At 52.0% G+C, this 18,225-nt stretch overlaps 1 pseudogene; it reads right to left on the minus strand.

The window, feature by feature from the left end:
• Nucleotides 1-1,938: 1,938 nt before the first annotated feature.
• LOC101029824 (actin, cytoplasmic 2-like) lies at nt 1,939-3,053 on the minus strand (annotated as a pseudogene).
• Between the last annotated feature and the right edge of the window lie 15,172 nt (nt 3,054-18,225).

The raw sequence follows: 18,225 nt of genomic DNA on the forward strand, positions 1-18,225 counted from the left end.
GCCTCCTTCCCTCTCCCCAGGGGTTTTGTCTTCCAGGGCCCCTCCCTCCACAGGTGCCCCCTTCCTTTTTGCATCCACTCTCCCAAGGGAAGCAAGGGGGAAATAGGGAAGCCGGGATGGAGCAGAGAAAGAAAGGGCAGAGTCTTTGGCCCCAGGCAAGTCATTTTCCAGCCTCAGGTTGCACCCCTATAAATCAGGACCCTTGCTATGTCCGCTGTCTGTTTATAGGACCTTTCTCCTGAAGGTCATATGTTCAAGATCTAATATTTCAGTCAAGGCCCCTTTAGCTTCCATGAATACCTAACACTGGAGGCTTCCCAGCCTTGCTGGTTACCCATGCGGCCCCCTGATCCCTATAGCAGCGTTCTTTTAAAAAAATGTATTTATTATACTTTAAGTTCTGGGGTACATGTGCAGATTGTGCAGGCTTATTACATAGCTATACATGTACCACGGTGGTGGTTTGCTGTATCCATCACCTTGTCATCTACACAACGTATTTCTCCTAATGCTATCCTCCCCAATCCTCCCACCTCCTGCTATTCCTCCCCAGCCCCTCACCCTCCCAGGCCCCAGTGTGTGATGTTCCCCTCCCTGTGTCCATGTGTTCTCATTGTTCAACACCCACTTATGAGTGAGAACATGTGGTGTTTGGTTTTCTGTTCTTGTGTCAGTTTGCTGAGAATGATGGTTTCTAGTTTCCTCTGTGTCCCTGCAAAGGACATGAACTCATCGTTTTTTATGGCTTCATAGTATTCCATGGTGTATATATGCCACATTTTCTTCATCCAGTCTATCATCGATGGGCATTTGGGTTGGTTCTAGGTCTTTGCTATTGTGAACAGTGCCCCAATGAACATACATGTGCATGTATCTTTATAGCAGAACAATTTATAGTTTTTTGGGTATATACCCAGTAATGGGATTGCTGGGTCAAATGGAATTTCTATTTCTAGGTCCTTGAGGAATCGCCACACTGTCTTCCACAATGGTTGAACTAATTTACACTCCCACCAACAGTGTAAATGTGTTCTTATTTCTCCACATCCTCTCCAGCATCTGTTGTCTCTTGATTTTTTAATGATCGCCATTCTAACTGACATGAGATGGTATCTCATGTGGTTTTGATTTGCATTTCTTTAATGACCAGCGATGATGAGCATTTTTTCATTTTTGTTGGCTGCATAAATGTCTTCTTTTGAAAAGTGTCTGTTCATGTCCTTTGCCCACTTTTTCTTTCTTACAGCAGCACTTTTATTTTTCCTTACACAATGATGTATTGTTGGAGCCTAATGTTCCCACATAACAGTAGAAAACCAAAATTTGTTGCCATCTCTTTAAAGAATCAAGAATTGCATACAAAAAACCTTACATAAATTATAAGGTTGAATACATTTACTGGTGTAAATGCAAACCGCCTCCAACTCAAGGCAAGTAACAGCCATGGTGCTCTGGCAGGAAAACATCAGCTAAGAAAGGAAACTGGGTCCCAGGGCTTGGACTTGCCAACCCCGACAGATCAGCAGGACAGAAACACTGGTTCAGGAGCCCTTGCAGCCTCTAGAGGAATCCCAGCCCTGACACGTGAACTCCCTGCACAGATCAGAGACTGCTGGCCACGCAGACCCACCAAGCCATGGATTTGTCTTCCACAAGTACCTTCTTACCTCAGCCACGAAGTGACCTAGCACATGTACTAGGGGTTGAAATCAAAGGTATGTACGAAGGGGAACAGTTAACTTGAATAGAAGGTCCAAATCAACAACAACTTCTGCAACCCAGTGCTGATATCAGACACAAGCTTCAAGGATGAATTTCTTTTCGAAGGCTTCTTCCAGTTTCATGAAGCTGGCATGGGGTGTCTGCATTTGCCAGGGGCAAATTTATACTTTGGAATTAACGCATGCAGCAAATGCTAGGCATCTGCTCGCAGCCCATTTAGAAGCATTTGTGGTGGCTGATGGAGGGGCCCGACCTGCTGTACTCCTGCCTGCTAATCCACATCTGCTAGAAGGCCAACAGTGAGGCCAGGATGGAGCCACAGATCCACACCGTGTACTTGTGCTTAGGGGTGTGATGATCTTGATCTTCATGGTGCTGGGTGCCAGGGCAGCGATCTTCTGCATCCTGTTGGTGATCCTCAGGTACACTGTTGTGCCGCCAGTACATGTAGGTGTACAGGTCTTGGCGGATGGCCACGTCACACTTCATGATGGAGTTGAAGGTGGTCTCATGTATGCCCCAAGATTCCATGCCCAGGAAGGAAGGCTGGAACAGCACCTCTGGACACCGGAACTGCTCATTGCTGATGGTGATGACCTGGTCATTGGGCAGCTCGTAGCTCTTCTCCAGGGAGGAGGAGGACTTGGCGGTGGCCATCTCCTGCTCAAAGTCCAGGGCCACGTAGCACAGCTTCTCCCTCAGTTGAACACGATCTCCCACTCAGCCGTGGTGGTGAAGCTGTAGCCGCGCTTGGTGAGGATCTTCATGAGGTAGATGGTCAAGTCCCGGCCAGCCAGGCCTGGATGCAGGATGGCATGAGGGAGGGCATAGCCCTCGCAGATGGGCACTGTGTGGGTGACCCCATCTCCAGAGTCCATGACAATGCCAGTGGTGCACCCAGAGGTGTAGAGGGACTGCACGGCCTGGATGGTCATGTACACGGCCGGGTTGTTGAAGGTCACAAACATGATCTGGGTCATCTTCTCTCTGCTGGCCTTGGGGTTCCGTGGGCCTCGGTCACCAGCATGGGAGCTCCTCCAGTGCCACACGCAGCTTGTTGTAGAAGGTGTGGTGCCAGATCTTCTCCATGTTGTCCCAGTTGGTGACAATGCCATGCTTGATAGGGTATTTCAGGATCAGGATGCCGCTCTTGCTCTGGGCCTCGTCACCCACGTAGGAGTCCTTCTGGCCCATGCCAACATCAGGCCCTGGTGCTGGCAGCATTTGACGATGGAGGGAATCATGGCTCGAGGGGTGTCGTCCCCAGCAAAGCCAGCTTTGCACATTCCAGAGCCATTTTCAATGACGAATATAGCGATTTCTTCTTCCATTGGACCGGTGGAGGAGGGGGGCAGCAGAGCGGTGGGAGAACACGGTGCCTGGGCTGGCAGCGGCGACTGAGAGCTTCACCCACTTTTTGGTGGGGTTGTTTGCTTTTTCTTGTACACCTTTTTAAGCTCTCTGTAGATTCTGGATATTAGCCCTTTGTCAGATGGGTAGATTGCAAAAATTATTTCCCATTCCATGGGTTGCTGGTTCACTCTATTGATAGTTTCTTTTGCTGTGCAGAAGCTCTGGAGTTTAATTAGGTCCCATTTGTCTATTTTGGCTTTTGTTGCCAGGCTTTTTCTGTTTTAGACATGAAGTCCTTGTCCATGCCTATGTCCTGAATGGTATTGCCTAGGTTTTCTTCTAGAGTTTTTATGGTGTTAGGCCTCATGTTTAAATCTTTAATCTATCTAGAGTAATTTTTGTATAAGGTGTAAGGAAGGGGTCCAGTTTCAGCTTTCTGCATATAGCTAGCCAGTTTTCCCAACACCTTTTATTAAATAGGGAATCCTTTCCCCATGGCTTTTTGTCTGCTTTGTCAAAGATCAGATGGCTGTAGTTGTGTGACATTCTTTCTGAGGCCTCTGTTCTGTTCCATTGGTCTATATCTCTGTTTTGGTACCAGTACCATGCTCTTTTGAGTATAGTAGCCTTGTAATATTATTTGAAGTCAGGTAGCATGATGCCTCCAGCTTTGTTTTTATTGCTTAGGATTGTCTTGGCTACATGGGCTTTTTTTTTTTTTTTTTTTTTTTTTGGTTCCATACAAAGTTTAAGGTGTCCTTCTGGGAAGAAAGTCATTGGTAGCTTGATGGGGATAGCACTGAGTCTATAAATTGCTTTGGGCAGTATGGCCATTTTCACTATATTGATTCTTCCTAACCATGAGCTTTTCTATCTGTTTGTGTCCTCTCTTATTTCCTTGAGCAGTGGTTTGTAGTTCTCCTTGAAGAGGCCCTTCACATCCCTTGTTAGTTGTATTCCTAGGTATTTTATTCACTCTGTAGCAATTGTGAATGGGAGTTCACTCATGATTTGGCTCTCTGTCTATTACTGGTGTATAGGAATGTTTGCGATTTTTTGCACATTGATTTTGTATCCTGATACTTTGCTGAAGTTGCTTATCAGCTTAAGGAGATTTGTGGCTGAGATGATGCGGTTTTCTAAATATACAATCATGTCTTCTGTAGCAGCGTTCTTAAATGGGTTTAGGTCTAGTTGGAGGGGTACAGGGAACCTAGGAGATTTGACTTGAAGCTACATTTGAGTAAGATTGAGAAAATATCAGCTGTCCATATCAAATAACCCACTCCACCCCACCACCCCACACCCCAACAAATGTAACATTTTAGCATCTATTAGGTGCACTTGAGTATCAACTATTATTATTTTCTGCATGTTCAACATCTTTTCTAATTAAACATGAACAGGAAAGAATTTAGGGGTTGATGAAGATTCTGAGGAAGGAGATCCCGTGTCAACTTGACACCCGATACAATTGTCTGTGGTTCCCAGATGCCATCTTTATCTTTCTGTTTATATGTCTATCTAAACATCCATCTATCTAAAATCAATACATCAACTATGCTTCAGGCAAGTTGCAGAAACCGAAATTAACTGGCTAGGCAGATGAACATCTCTAACTTTGGAGGAAGATTTGCCTTGATTTCAATCCTGGCTCTATCCCTTCAGGGCTGTGTGACCTTGGACCAGTGATTTGGCTTCTCTGAGACTCAGTTTTCTCACGAAAAATGGAGATAATGACTGCATCATGGGCTTGAACTTAAACGGTGTAGGAAGACCAGTCTGCAGGATATCAGGCTGGACCTTGGAAGTGGGGCGCTGGGAGAAAAGTGTGGAAAGGAGGGGGATGTCCTTCCCCCAGCCCAGGGGATCTGGATCCTCTTCCTCCCACCTCCTCCTTCAGACCGAGACAAGGTTTTTGTGAGGTCCATGGGGTTCGCAGGGCAGAAGATCAGGAGAGTATGTTTTCGGGCTTGTTGGCTTTTTGAGGGAGGGTTGGCGCCCTACGGGAGGTAGCGACCCTGCGGGCCACTGCGGGAGCCTGGGCCGCGCTCCCCGTGCAAGGGGCGTGGCGAGAGCATCGGAGCCAAGCGCAGCGTGGGGCACCTGGCTGCAGTTCCGTCCGCGGACCCGAATCCCCAGCTCGCAGGCCGCAGGCCACGGCCGCGGCCGCTCCATTTTTAGCGCTGAGAGGTGGTGTGAAGTTGAAGAGCCGCTTGGGGTGGCAAGGGCGCCGGAACAAGGGCAACTTCTTCTTCACGCACCACCCCTGCCTCCCCGGCACAATGGCAGGCAGCGAGAATGAGCCAGACTCACTAGGCTGGGGAGGTCGCAAACCGTGGGCCTGAGGTCCAGTCCCACTTACAAACCTGATTACAGCCTGGAAGGGGCGCTGCAGGGTGGCTTCCCCCTGTCTTTGCAGGGAACACACTCCCTTTGACTCCACACAGATCCCAGCCTGCTTGCCTCCTCCTGCCTGGTCAGTTTGGATCTAGAGACAGCTGGAGACAGCTGAGTTTGTGGTCCCTGCTAATCTCCTACCAGGAGAATGGAAGATTCTACCTGTTGGGCTCTGGCTAACAAGCCAGCGTGTCAGCGACTCAGGAGGCTGAGGCAAGAGAATCACTTGAACCTGGGAGGCGAAGGTTGCAGCAAGCCGAGATCGCACCATTGCACTCCAGCCTGGGTGACAGAGTAAGACACTGTCTCAAAAATAAATAAATAAATAAATAAATAAATATGTAAATAAAACTAGTCCCCCCCACCTCCACCCCGAAGTTTCATCAGGCCAGAGACTTTTCTGCCTTGCCCAGATGGTGCCCAGTGCCTGTCACATCAGGAGGCCCCTGGAGGTTGCAAACAGAGGTTAGGTGAAGAAAGTATTTACACAGTTTAGGTGAGGAAAGCATTTATGATAGTAAGAGGTCACTTTTTTCAGCACTATTCTAAGTGCTTTATCTATTGGCTCCTTCAATCCTCTCAGAAGCCCTCCCAGGTAGGTACCAGCATACACCAGTTTTCACAGATGAGGAAACCGAGGCACAGGGAAATGAAATTACTTGCTGGGAGGCAGAGGAGCTGAGTTCAAAGCAGCCTGTCTGCATTCATATAACCCGATGTCGGACTCACCCAAGACTAAAAGCCATGACACCTTGACACCTGCCTCCCCACCAACATCCAGCAACTTCAGGATGTTGACTTCCCTCACCTGCCCTCCCTCCTTCAAAATTTCTTTGTTATCTGGTTTTGGAATTGAGAGTATTGGCTTTAAGGCCAGCTCTGCCATTGTTGGCAATGTGACCTCGGGCAAGTCTGTTCCTTGCTAGACATCAGTTTCTCCATCTTTCTAGTCCAAGACGAGATCATCGCATAAGGCCCTTCCAGGTCTAAAGCCCAGAATCCTGCTGTTTGGTAAGCGGGACCTCATTGTTCATTTTCTGCCCTTGACAAACAGGCCCTCCAGAAGTCCTTGGCTTGGCCAAATGGCGGCTTTGCTCCCAGGGCCAGGAGAGGGTTTGGAGTGCAGGCAGAAACTTCCTGAATCTCCCCCTCACTCCTGCTGTGGCCTTGGCTCTGGGTGGGGGCTCCAGGGCCTCTCCCAGTGGGTGCCGGAGGCCAGAGCTGCCTTTGTCTGCTGCAGGAGGCCAGCCAGGCGGCTGGGCTGCAACCGGCCCCTGCCCAGGCCTGGGAGTTGGTTTTTTTTTTTTTTCCTTGTGTGTTGCAGCTGGGACCGTTTATAATAGGAAAAAAAGAGAATGACCAGGCCAGCCGGCTGGAAAATAAAGAGACTTAAAAAGAAAAGGGCTAGGCCTGTTCTTCTCCTGCAGAGGCTTTGGTTAAGCAGAAAGTTTTAGTTCCTTTCTGAAAGGCATTTGGGCTTTTGAAGTCCCCTGCGGGAGCTCCCTCTGGCCCCTGGGAAGCCAGGCCCTGGCATGTCCCAAAGCGCATGGCCAGGATGGGGCCCGGCTGCTCAGAGGAGGCAGCGGCGGTCCTGGGAATTGCTGCGCTGGGCTGTGTCCACTGAGGTCTGAGGCCTGCCCCATCTGCTCCCATCCCAGTGGGGCCCAAGCCCCATAACCTCCTGTTGGTGGCCTTTTCCCTGAATTTCCTCTGCTCCCTGAAGCTTTGAACTCTGGCCTGGTGCCGGATGGGCCAGAGGATAGGAATAAGCCCAGATGTGCTTTTTCATTCAAACAGAGAACCAGGGGATTTCACAAATGGGGAGACTGAGGCATTGAGAGAGTTTGCCCGAGGCCACCCAGGGAACAAACTTTTTTTTGTTTAAAGACAAGGTCTGGCTTTGTCACCCAGCAATCAGAACTTGCTGTAGCCTTGAACTTCTGGTTCATGCCATCCTCCCACCCAGGTTCTGAGTAGCTGGAACCACAGGAACACACCACAACACCCGGCTAATTTAATTTTAATTAATTAATTTATTTTTGAGACAGAGTCTCACTCTGTCACCCAGGCTGGAGTACAATGATGCTATCTAGACTCGCTGCAACCTCTGCCTCCTGGCTTCAAGTGATTCTCCTGCCTCAGCCTCCCAAGTAGCTGGGATTATAGGTACCTGCCACCATGCCCAGCTAATTTTTGTATTTTTAGTAGAGACAGGGTTTTACCATGTTGGTCATACTGGTCTTGAACTCCTGACCTCAGGTGATCCACCTGCCTTGGCCTCCCAAAGTGCTGGGATTATATGCACCCGGCCGTTTTTATTTTTGTAGATACTGGGCTATGTTGCCCAGGCTGGTCTCAAACTCCCGGGATCAAGCAATCAGCCTCACAAAGTGCTGAGATTATGGGCATCAGCCACTACACCTGGCCAGAAACCTAAACTGATTGAGTGGCTGTTGTGTGTGCTCTGCCTAATCCCAACAATTTGGGAGGCCAAGGCATATGGATCACCTGAGGTCAGGAGTTTGAGACCAGTCAGGCCAATATGGTGAAACTCCATCTCTACTAAGAATACAAAAATTAGCCGGGTGTAGTGGCAGGTACCTGTAATCCTAGCTACTCGGGAGGGTGAGACATGAGAATAGCTTGAACCCAGGAGGCAGAGGTTGCAGTGAGCAGAGATCACGCCATAGCACTGTGGCCTGGGCAAAAGAGCAAGACTGTGCAAAAAAAAAAAAAAAAAAAAAAAAAAAAAAAAAAATCACGCCTGTAATCCCAGCACTTTGGGAGGCCGAGGCAGGTGGATCACAAGGTCAGGAGTTTAAGACCAGCCTGGCCAAGATGGTGAAACCCTGTCTCTACTAAAAATACAAACATTAGCTGGGGGTGGTGGTGGGCTTCTGTAATCCCAGATACCTGGGATGCTGAGGCAGAGAATTGCTTGAACCCCGGAAGTGGAGGTTGCCGTGAGCTGAGATCGTGCCACTGCACTCCAGCCTGGGTGACAGAGTGAGACTTTGTCTCACAAACAAAACAAACAAAGAAAACCAAACCAAAAAAACCAATAGCTAACGTGGATTAAACTCACAACATGAAGGCCCTAGGGAAGGAATCTGGGGAACTGGGAAACAAATAGAAACAGCTACTTACCTGCTCTCTTCTCTAGCCTTAGTTCAGGGCCCTGAGAATGAGCTTACTTCCTTGTCAGCCCATGCCTCAGCAGAGTCTCAGCCATACCCATTACCGAAAAGAAACCACAATGAAAACTTATACTGAACATCGATCAAGCAGCTACTATGTGCAAAGTGCTGCTGGTTAGATGTCTTACAGCATGAGCTGATTCCATGCCCCTTTCATATCATGAAGGCAAGTCACTATGTTGACATTGTTTTATGGATTACAACCACCCTGTGCCACTATCCTCTCATTTTATAGGTAAGGTTGTCTTGTCCAAGTTAAGGCTGGGATTCTAATTCAGACCTGTCCAGCTCTTTCCCCTGTGTGTCTAGAACCCACTGCTGACCTCTGGTCAGCGTCCTACCAGCTTCCCCAGTCACCAGCACTCACTGGGGAGGCAGTGGGTACACTGGTGTGAAGGGGGTACACAGCAAAATCTAGGGCTCTGTCCTGAAAGAGTGTTTGACCTAGTTGGGTGGGCAACACTTTCTTTTCTTTTCTTTTTGAGACATAGTCTTGCTCTATCACCCAGGCTAGAGTGCAGTGGCACAATCTCAGCTCACTGCCACCTCCACCTCCTGGGTTCAAGCGATTCTCCTGCCTCAGCCTCCTGAATGGCTTGGATTACAGGTGTGCACCATCACACCCAGCTAATTTTTGTATTTTCAGTAGGGTTGGAGTTTCGCCATGTTGGCCAGGCTGGTCTCGAACTCCTGACCTCAAGTGATCTGCCCACCTTGGACTCCCAAAGAGCTGAGATTACAGGCGCAAAAATCAACGCCTGGCTCAAAGCCTTCTAATCAGCCTCTGCTGTCTGGCAGAAAACCATGTAACAATGGCTGATTGCCCAGGGACGTATTTGGGCACTTCCTCTATATGCCACATGGATTGATGTTCTTTCTCCTGGAGCCGCCCCTAAGTTCTGAGCATTTGCAGGGCACTAGAGATGCAATGAGGTGCAGTGTAGACGAAACCCTGATCATCCTCTTTCTCTCCCTCCTGCCTGGAGGCATTGGGTGCCTCAGGGCGTTATATTTGCCATGCACAGGACCACACATGCTAATGTTCTTCTGAAATCTCCATGGTGTTTCTCCTAGGCCTGGGCATCTAGTAGTTTCTTTCCATGATGGTGAGCAAGGAGTATTCACACAAGGAAAGAAAGAAATACCAGATTTTATTTTCTTCCAAAATGATCTAAGCCAGTTTCATCCTTTTTTAGCAGATAATAATGATCAGAGGTGGATGAAGCTTTTCTACTCCCGCATAACCTCTCTACCAAGTGACGTTGAAGGCCAAATTCTGCCACGCACACTGACAGTTATAAAACAGATGTTGACTGAGCACGGTGGCTCACACCTATAATCCCAGCATTTTGGGAGGCTGAGGTGGGCGGATATCTTGAGGCCAGGAGTTTGAGACCAGCCTGGCCAACATGGCAAAACCTTGTCTCTACAAAAACCACAAAAATTCGCTGGGTGTGTTGGTGTTTACCTGTGGTCCTAGCTACTCGGGAGGCTGAGGTAGGAGGATCGCTTGTGCCAGGGAGGTCAAGACTACAGTGATCACACCACTGTGACAGCCTGGACAACTGAGTGTGAACCTGTCTCAAAAAAAAAAAAAAAAAAAGAATAAAAATTAAAAAACCCAGATGTCCAGTAGCAAAGTAGGACCATTTTAAGGACAAAACAAGGGCCATGCCTGTAATCCCAGCACTTTGGGAGCCCGAAGATGTAGATCATCTGAGGCTGGGAGTTCGAGACCAGCCTGACCAACATGGAGAAGCCCCATCTCTACTAAAAATACAAAATTAGCTGCATGTGGCAGTGCATTCCTGCACTTCCAGCTAATCGGGAGGCTGAGGCAGGAGAATCGCTTGAACCCAGGAGGTGGAGGTTGTGGTGAGCCAAGATGGTGCCATTGCCCTCCAGCCTGGGCAACAAGAGCAAAACTCCGTCTCAAAAAAAAAAAAAAAAAAAAAAAAAAAAGGACAAAACAGATTCTGCAACCACTTTTGTGTGAGCTCCATGAAGTTTCATCTCTCTATCTGTCCAGACTCTGACTAGTCCCAGCATGAAAGGCACACTCCAGATATGCTCATCACATATCCAGTCAGGAATTTGTGTCCCCTACTGGGCACCATGCAGCAAAAATCCTACTCAGTGGCAGGACTCAGGGCCCCTTAAGGATCAAGGTATGTGTGCAGAGGGTTCACCCTAAAGATACATCTTATCCCAGCCTCTCTGGCTTTATAGTCCCTGTTCATGCAGGAGGGTGTGTGTTTCTAGATCACATTTGCTAAACTGTACATGAGAGCTTTTAATTTCACCAAGGAGAGCCCAGTGCTAAACCTATCACATTTTGGATGTCCAGTTTGCTAATTAGACTGGTTGGTGCTTGGTTGAGCTACTGATGGTGGAAGGACTTGTGACCAGTCCCGAAGTGTGTGAGTCATGAAATTTGCATGCACAGAACATTTTGCCTGACCACTTCTAGGTAAAACTGAAAGAATTTGGCATCCTATCACATTCAAAAAACTGAATTTTGAAATATTTTCTTAAAAATTCCAGGTGCAGTGGCTCACACCTGTAATCCCGCACTTTGCGGGGCTGAGGCAGGTGTCACTTGAGGTCAGGAGTTTGAGACCAGTCTGGCCAACATGGTGAAACCCCGTATCTACTAAAAATACAAAAATGAGCAGGGTATGGTGGTGGGAGCCTGTAATCCCAGCTACTCAGGAGGCTGAGGCAGGAGAATCGCTTGAGCCTGGCGGGTGGAGGTTGCAGTGAGCTGAGATAGTGCTACTGCACTCCAGCCTGGGCAACAAGAGCAAGACTCTGTCCAAAAAAAAAAAAAAAAAAAAAGTCTTGAAATTTACAAAAATCATACTGAAAAAAATTGTAAAGCAAATCACAAATATTGTAAAAGAAGCATTTTAAGAGAACAAAGCAGCAAGTGACTCTGAGTCAAGTGATCCCAGGCTCGAGCGTGCTGCACACCTGGGCAGCTACAGGTGGTCTGGGTAAGATGCTCTCAGGGCGGGAGCCAGCGCCTGGAGTTTCAAGCTTTCTGAGGGTATGAGTCCACGGGGAGCCTCCCGCCAAGTTGGTTTCCTTGCTGCCTTGTGGGTGTTCCCTGCAAAGACTGCTGACGCTTGAAGAATTAAATAATTATAATAATGATGATAAAATAGAAATGGCTTTCCCAGCTGAACAGAAACCAGAGACGACAAGGAGGTTCCCACACCCGCCTTATTGTTTTTGGCACCATGCTACTGCAGCCCCAGAGAGCCCCAGAGAGGCAGATGTCTGGGCCCACTGCTGGACTCTTTGAGTTGTGGTCATGGGGAGGGGGGACAGTGGGGACCTCTGGGGAATTTTAGGCGCATCTGCAGGGATTTCCCTCCTCAAAACACCAGACTGAGAACTAAAAGCAGAGAAAAGGACTCTCTTTTCGAACTTGTCTTCCGCTCTTCTGAACCCTCAGAAGCTTCAAGACCAAGTCTTGTGAGAAGAACCCTGCAAATGAGAATGAAGAGGTGAGGAAGACCTGGACTGGTGGCGGCTGCTGGTTCATGATCGTGCTGCCAGGCCATCTCCTGGAAGTCTCGACCAGAGAGCATGGCCGTTGCTTCCTTAGAGCTCCAAGGACAGAGGTGTTCAGGGGAAACTTGGATTCCACAAATAGATGCATCATTAAAATAAAGCACAAATGCACAAAACCTTTTCAATAGACCTAAAGCAGCTAGAAAGCTTCTAGAAAGCAAGGGCAAGTCTGAATCAAGGAAACACAGGGAGAAGGAGGAACTTATTGGTGCAAGGAGGGGATCTGCATTTGTGTGACCGGCATCTCTATGAACATGGGTGACCCTGGAGGTGGTGAAGGTGAGAGAAGAAAGGTAAGAGGGGGACAGCGAAGGCTGGATGATTGCTTTCTTGTGGCCAGACAAGCAGCACTGATGGATGGGAAACCCTCAGACCACCCTATGGGATCCGTGGTATCTGTATTCTCATTTTGCAGATGGAAAAATGGAAGCATAGACTCCCTTGCTCTGGTTCCTCAGCTAGGTAGTGAGGGAGGCTAGATTGGAAAACGGATGGAATAGGCCCCTAAGCCTGGCCCTGGTAGCCTTTGCCTAAGCTGTGACAACTCCTGCTTGGAATTCCCCAGCTCCTTTGTGCCCCATACCCTTTACACACACTGTTCACAGCTGGGAACTCTATTCTCCATCCCCCACCTTGGCTCCTTTCTCCTCCTGTCAGGGTCTTAGCCAGACCACCAGTGAGACTGTTTTGTGGCTTCTTTGTAAGACATTTTAATTTCTTCTCAGGATTAATCAAAACTATAACTAAATAACTATTATGGCTATTTATTTATTTGAGACAGAGTCTCACTCTCTTGCCCAGGCTGGAGTGCAGTGGTGTGATCTCAGTTCACTGCAACCTCTGCCTCCTGGCCTCAAGCAATTCTTGTGCCTCAGCCTCCCAAGTAGCTGGGATTATAGGCACCCATCATCATGCTTGGCTAATTTTTGTATTGTTAGTAGAGACGGGATTTTTTCATGTTGGCTGATCTGGTTTGAAACTCCTGGCCTCAAGTGGTCCACCTGCCTCAGCCTCCCAAAGTGCTGAGATTACAAATGTGTGCCATCACAACTGGCCTTGTGTGGCCATTTATTGAGCAAGCCCCAACAGGGAGGAACTGTGATCCTTTTCATTCATTGTTTTACCCTCAGTATTGGTACACAGTAGGTGCACAATCATAAATAAATGTTGAATATACACAGTAACAAGCAGTGAACTTCCTGTCTAGGGAAAGACTGGAGGGATAAATCTTCCCTCCCCAAAATGACTGTTCCTCATAACTGATGCAAGTGTACCCCCTCCCCCACCAAGTAGGGACTGGGAGTTTCAAGTAATAAATCGGTAAACAAAAACCACTCATTGCCAATTGTATATATTCAAGTGACTGTTGTCATTTTAAGTAAGTAATGTGTGTGCATGGAAGGGGAAAAGGTGGGCATTTATTTCTTTCTCCTTTCTTTCTTTTTTCTTTTTCTTTCTTCTTTTCTCTCTCTCTCTCTCTCTCTTCTTTCTCTTTTTTTTCGTTTTGAGATGGAGTCTTGCTTTGTCACCCAGGCTCGAGTACAGTGACATGATCTCAGCTCATTGCAAGCTTAGTCTCTCAGGTTCAAGCGATTGTTGTCCCTCAGCCTCCCGAGTAGCTGGGACTACAGGCACATGCCACCATGCCCAGCTAATTTTTTTTTTTTTTTTTTTTTTTTTTTTTTTTTTTTTAGTAAAGACAGGGTTTCACCATGTTGCCCTGTCTCAAACCCATGACCTCAGGTGATCCACCTGCCTCAGCCTCCCGAAGTGCTGGGATTACAAGCATAAGCCAGGGCCTCTCCAGAAGGTGATCTGCCCATCTCAGCCTCTCAAAGTGCTGGGATTACAGGTGTGAGCCATGGTGCCCGACCAAAGGTGGACATTATTTGGTCACTTATTGCACAGCATCTCTTTGAGCAGCTCCGGGAGCTCTGCAGGGATTGTAGGTCAGAGGCCACAAAGGGAACCCTGACTTGTTTTCTTCATTGTCCTATCCCGGTTTTGTAGCCCACCAGAACTTCAGGCATTCACCAGACTGCTCAAAATAACGCTTCCCTCTTGAAAATTCAAGGAAGAAGCCTCAGCTGCTGCACATCTAAGAAAAACATCCTTAAGGAGCATCCAGAAATGGTTGGAGAAGGCACCATCTTAGGCAAGAAGTTTCCCCTTTTCCAGTCAAGTTATGACTTTGAAGGAAGATGCACCTTTGTGTGGGCAAAGTCTTACTTGTTCTCAAACACGTCAATTTGGGATTTCTCTTGCATTTATGATGGTGGCTCCTACTCCTTACAGCTTACGGTGGGTTTCCACAGCCATTTCTCTGAGCTGGGCAGAAGCAGCCGTTCACTTTCCAAAGAAGAAGGAGAGGCCAGCGGGGGCCCTTCTCAGAGAAGAGGGGCCCAGACCCCCTATTCCCTGCCAGAAGTAGGCAGGTGGGGGGTATAAAACATCACCTGAAAATGACCCCTTTCTGGTCCAAGGTCACCCGTGGTTGGCAAGGCCCGGGTGTCACCCGTTCCCCCTGAGGCCCTTGCAGTCCGAGCTCAGCGGTGGGGGTGGGGGTTGCAAATAAGGAAGACACTATTGGCTTTTTGTTCCTTTGAGGTTTTCCTTAAAACAACATTTTTCTGGAAGGAGTTAAAAATGAAACAAGCTTTAGAGGAAGCCGGCTGGGCCGAGGCGGACACGAGGTCGGGCTCCCTCCGCACCCTGACTGCCGCTGAGCTGGGAGACGCCGAACTTGGCGGGGGAGGAGGGAGCGTCGGGACGCGGACGTGCATGCAGACAACTCGTGGGAGGGGGCCCGGAAAACTTTGTGCGCGGCTCCAGGATCGAGTCCTTGCGGATTAGGTCAGGATGGGCTACTGCGGGCCCCCCATGCTGTTGCCCCCCACCTCCGTCCTCAGCCTTCAGCAGACCGCTAGGAGTGGAAAAGGGCAGCCCCGTGGGACCCCAACTACCCCTCCCCGCCGATGGCCTCCTCTCTAGTCCAGCACACCCATTTCCCACCGCGCTCCTTTGCTCCGCCCCCGCACTCTCCAGGCTCCCGGCTGGGCAGGATCCGCAGTCTCCAGCCCCCCAGAGAGCCTGGGCGGGCGAGCTGGGGGCCATTCCCCGCCCCCTCCCCCTAGGAGAGGCAGCCCGCGGCGGGGGCACCCCGGAGCCGAGGCCAATCGCCCCCCTCCCCCAGCGTGTGCCATCTGCCGCCTGTCAGCCTCTCTCCGCGGGCCTCGATCCCAGGCGCCGGCGGGGGTGGGGGGAGCGGCTGATTCTGTCCCTCCTTCCTGGCTCCTTCCCAGGCGCCTCGCGGCCCCTGCCCTCGCCTCGGCCCTTGGCACCCCTGGTTCAGCCTAACCTCGTCCGTCCCTGGGCAGCGAGGGGCGGCTCCCATTCCCTCCTGGGAGGCCGAGATGTTGGACACTCTCGGACGCACGAGCTGGGGAGGGCAGTGGCTTGGGGATGGCAGCGCTAACCCGGGGAGGGGCGGCCCTCAGGGCTTGGGTCTAGTTAGATCTAGTTAGGTCTCCGTCCTGGCCCCGGCCCCTCCGGGGAGCCTCGCTCGCCGGCTCCCGCTGTCAGGGTGTCCACCTCGGCGTCGCGTTTCGCCCGTCACCCGACTCTACCTCTGAGACAGCCTAGGACGCTCGCGCCTGCCCTCCCCCTCCCCCACCCCCCGCCTTAGGCCTCTCCGCATCCTCCAGCTCGCGCTCCCCAGCCACGGGGGTGCGGGGGTGGCATCTACCTCGGCAATCAGCCCAGCACGGGGTTGGCGAGCAGGGCCCGGCGGGACCGCGGAGAGAGCTGAGCGGGGCCGGGCCCGGCTGGCGGGCAGGCTGGGGAGCGGCGGGGCGCGGGCACCCTGCGTGGGGCGGGCGCCGCGGCCCGGCCCGCCCCGGCGCTGATCTCGGCGGGCAGCGGGTTTTTCCGTGAAAGGTTGCCCCGGGTAACTCGTCTCCGAGGGGACGCAGCCTTCCCCTCTCCAAGTGGTAACTTATCGATCCGCGAGATTGATAACCCCCAGCGCCTCGCCGCGCACCCGCTCTGCTCTCCCGGCTCCAGGGCGCGCCGGCCCGAGGTGGCGCCACTCGCCCGGGAGGGGGGCGAGGTCGGGGCCGCTCCCCACCCGAGACCTGGCCGCCTGCAGCTAGTGGGGGAGGGAGAGGCCCCAGACGAACGGTTTAGTGGAGCCGCCTGGGGAAGGCTTTTCCCAAGTCTGAGCCCTTCCCGGGCCTACTCCAAGACCGGAGTATCGGCCGGTTAGGGAGCTGCGGGATCGCGGGGCGCCCCCTGGTGGCGGGGCAATACCTCGCAGAAAGTAGGAGCTGGTTTATTTCTTCTGTCAACTGCGCGGGGAGGGGGTGCTCCTGCAGGGTCTCGGGGTAAGGTGTTCTTTTTACAGTCTCACAGAGGAAGTGCGCACCAGGGGCGAGAATTCTACAAATGCGGGTGTAGGGAGCGCACGGGGTTAGCCCAGTGTGAAATAATTTGTTGGGTGTGGGGCACGGGTGGTCTTTGAACACCGACCTGTGGGCAAAAGCCAACTTAGCAGAGCCAGGTCCTGGGATAGTTCAGGTGTGTGGGGCATACATCGAAAGGTGGCAATGCTAGGGCAGCCCACCTCGGTTTGCTCCCCCGTTGTCTCACTTTTTGCAGTTTATGAGGCTCATGCGTCTTGGCGAGCTTGACAGTCGCGTGGGCTCTGAGTCTGTTCCCTCCTCCCGCCCGGGTGCCGCCAGCGCCCGAGCCCCGGCCCCGCGTGTCGGTGCGGTGCCCGCGCCCGCGCCGTGCCTGCCGCCGCCGCCGCCGCCGCGGTCCGGGTTTTGCGGGCGGCCGGAGCTGTATTTCCAGCGCTGTCCATCGCTCGGTGCTGTTGGCCCTCTCTCCGTCTGATCCGAGCCGGAGCAGTGCGGGGCGCCCCACGGGATCAGAGCGCTCCCCCGCCGGGACTCCGCTCCTCACATCCTCCTGCTGGGACCCGGCTACATTTCCAGCCAAGCCTGGCTTTATTATGTGTCTCTGCAGTGCAGCCCCAGCAGCCGGATCGGGAGGAGGAGAGCCAGCGACCACAAAGAAGACAGGAGCGCGAGGGAGGCTGGCGGGCGGGCCGGCGCCGGCTGGAGCGCGGAGGAGCCGGGGCGCAGCCGCCGCCGCCGCTGCCCGGGAGGACGGGAGGCCGGCCGCCGCCGCCGCCTGCTCGTCCTCCTGCTCCGCCACCGCGGCCGCCGCCTCCCCCTTCTCCGAGCCCCTGGCCCATGGAGGCAGCTAGCGGGGCCGGCGACTTGGCACCGGCCTGGGGATCGGCTGCGCGCCTCGCGCTGAGCACCGCAGCCCGAGGGCAGGCAGCGGCGGCCCGGCGCACGGGCTGAGCGATGCCCGGGGCACGGGCGCGCCTACTGGCCGCCGCCTGAGCGCCCCCGCGCGCCCCTTCCTCCTCCGGGGGGCCGGCGCCGCACCGAGCCGAGAGCCAGAGAAGGGGGCGTGAGCCAGGGGCCCCGAGCCGCGGCTTCCGAGCCACTGCGGCCGTTTCGAGCCTCCACTCCCAAGTAGCCTGAGTTGAGGGACCCCCGCCCCCCATCCATCATAATCTTCAAACCAGGCGCTTGGGCATTTTTGAGCCATTAATATTTATTATTATTTTTATTATTTTTGTGCGGCAGGGGATAATTTGAAGGCTTTTTTTTTTTTCGGGGGGTACTGAGCTTCCGCGCTCCCGACCGCCTCCCGGTCTCCTCCCCCCTTGAGATCCCCTCGACTTCAGCCCCGTTCCCCCTCCTCAGATGGGCTCATTGTGAGCTCCGCACCGGGCTGCGTGGCCGGACGCCTGCAAACTTTGCACAAAAATCCGGCAAGGGGCGGAGGAGGAGGAGAAGGAGGAGGAGGGTGAGGGTGGCGGTAGGGTGGGGGAGGGAAGGAGGGGGCCGCAGGGGCCGGGGGCCGGCGGGGGGTTGGGAGGAGGAGGGGGGCGGCTTTT

This window comes from Saimiri boliviensis, chromosome 1 (genome assembly GCF_048565385.1).
Source record: "Saimiri boliviensis isolate mSaiBol1 chromosome 1, mSaiBol1.pri, whole genome shotgun sequence".
NCBI lineage: Eukaryota > Metazoa > Chordata > Mammalia > Primates > Cebidae > Saimiri > Saimiri boliviensis.